Consider the following 2,572-nt stretch of genomic DNA (forward strand, 5'->3'; position numbering starts at 1 on the left):
CGAATAAGGGTCATGCCTTGGGCGGTTTTGGACTCCCACTTGATGCACAGGTGCTCCTTCGGGCACATAGAATGGATTGTCATCTTGACAGTCTTTCACATAGTGCTCACCCCCACATTTCTCACAGAATACCTCTTGAAAACGCATAGCCGTGCCACCCATGTTCAAGCCATCCAGTTTCCTGTTTAAAACATCAAGTTGTGCAGTAATAGCAGATAAATCAGTTACCTGGTGAATCCCTGCACTTTTCCGCTGATTGTTCCTGTCAGATTGAGGGTTATAACTGCTAGCAGCCATCTCCTCCAGTAGCTCATACCCTTCCTCAGCAGTTTTTCTCAATAGATTTCCACAAGCAGCAGCATCTATCATAGTACGATTAGGAGTAAGCAAGCCATAATAGAAGGTTTGAACGACTAACCCAAGTGGCAACTCGTGATGTGGGCATCTTCGTAATAGATCTTTGAAACGCTCCCATGCCTCATATAGTGACTCTTGATCGAACTGAGCAAATGTTGTGATGTCTGCCCGCAGCTTCATGGTCTTCGATGGAGGAAAGTATTTGATAAGAAACGCTTTCGCCATGTCCTCCCATGTAGTGATCGAACCTACAGGTAAACAATTAAACCAAGCTTTAGCCTTATCACGCAAAGAGAAAGGAAATAAACGCAGTCTAACAGCATCATCAGAAACTCCATTAAATTTAAAAGTATCGCAAATCTCAAGAAAATCCGCGATGTGTGTGTTTGGATCGTCCACAGCACTTCCTCCGAATTGGACTGTGTTCTGAATCATCTGGATTATAGCTGGCTTGATTTCAAAGTGATTTGCCCGCACAATAGGTCTCACAATGCTAGGGCGTGCACCATCCAAAGAAGGCTGGGCATACTCTAACATTGGTATGCGGCGTGGCATCTCAATATGTCTCTCTTCACGGCGCTCCTCCTCATGCTCTTGCTCGTGTCTCTCCATCAGTTCCTTCAGTCTTTGCTGCTGTCTTCTCCTGCGAAAAGTTCTTTCAATTTCAGGGTCGAACTCAAGCTCCACGTCAAGTGACTTTGGCATGCACTAGACAAGATACCTGGAATAAAATATGGAGTGTTAGCTCAATAAAAATAAAATACACTAAAGAAAATAACTAAAAATATAATTGTAGATTAACAGTCCCCGGCAACGGCGCCAAAAACTTGATCGAGCAAAACTTGCACAGTAAAATCCCCAATAAAAATATGATTTTGTATGCTCAAAATAAATCGCAAGTGCACGATGTCAAGTTATAATATAGTGTACGTGAGTACGAGTATCGTTCCACTGAAGACTGTGTTTAACAATTATTATTTTAGTTATTAAAACTTTAGCGACGAAATTTGATTGTTTGTTTTATGACTAATAAAATTCAAGAAAATTTAAATAAACAAGCTCAAAGATTAAATGATGAAATATGAATGCTAAATCAATGGATTAAATTTCAAATGATAAAAGAATTTGTTAGGAATTCTGGTTCACCTACCCCTTATTAATTAATTAATTCGTTCGATTGTATTCTACGCTTCCGATAGGATTTCCTATTCAATTGAACACACTCTCTCGAGCTATGCCAAACTAATTCACTCAATGAAGTAATTAAATGCCTTTAATTATTTATCAAGAATGAATCGCATTTCGATTTATGAAACCCCCTAGTTTTCGACCCTAAGGACTATGACTATCGGCACGTATCCAATTTCATATATCTATGTAAATTGTAGATCCGCGAATTATACCACTCGATCCTATCACTAGTTATTCTCTCGAACTCACTCGGGATACAAAATTTTCGTTAAAGTTAGCTACGCTCAACGACACAATGAAAATCGTAGAATAATCAAGAATAAATCACAAATCGAAATATAAATGAACTAGATCAAAGTTTGGGGTAGGATCCCCTTTACTCCCAACAAATATGAAAGTTAGCTACTAGAATTCATAATTAAAATAAGCAAAACAATGTTTAAACAAAGGAAAATAAACTAGAAATACTAGGCGTGACGAAATCTGCGAAGAACGATGCCCGGAAACCGTCGAATCTTCAATCCAAGTGCAAAAGCTCTCCAAAATCCTTTGTGGCTCTGAAAATCTGTCTGAATGAATGCCCAAAATTCGTGCCATCCCCTTTCCATAGCAACCACCATCCAAATTAAGGTAAGAAATCGCGAATGAAACTTTCCAAAAATAAGCGGCGCTCGGGCGGTAGAGAAGTACCGCTCGAGCGCCAAGTTTCTGTAATGTTGCTCGGCTGGAGCGGCATTCGCGCTCGGGCGGTAGAAAATCACCGCCCGAGCGCCAAATCTCTGTCTCGGCACTTCGTCTTCTCGCGCCCGGGCGGTAGAAATGTACTGCTCGGGCGCCAACCTTCTGTACTGTTTTTCAGTTTTTTCACTTCTCGCGCCCGGGCGGTAGAAATGTACCGCTCGGGCGCCAAGTTTCTGTCCAACTTCTTCAGTTTATTCACTTTGCTATATTTTCCGTTTTCCGACCATTTTTCCTGCAGATTCATCACACACAAGTGAGACATGATAAAATGCAAATAATTACT

The 2,572-nt window shown here is 40.8% G+C and overlaps 1 non-coding gene across 1 annotated transcript; it reads left to right on the forward strand.

Moving 5' to 3' along the window:
• The first annotated feature begins 427 nt into the window (after positions 1–427).
• LOC140814868 (small nucleolar RNA R71) lies at positions 428–533 on the forward strand. The gene has a single exon (XR_012114188.1). It is a non-coding gene; the product is annotated as a small nucleolar RNA R71 (small nucleolar RNA).
• The last annotated feature ends 2,039 nt before the right edge of the window (positions 534–2,572 follow it).

This window comes from Primulina eburnea, chromosome 1 (genome assembly GCF_022965805.1).
Source record: "Primulina eburnea isolate SZY01 chromosome 1, ASM2296580v1, whole genome shotgun sequence".
NCBI lineage: Eukaryota > Viridiplantae > Streptophyta > Magnoliopsida > Lamiales > Gesneriaceae > Primulina > Primulina eburnea.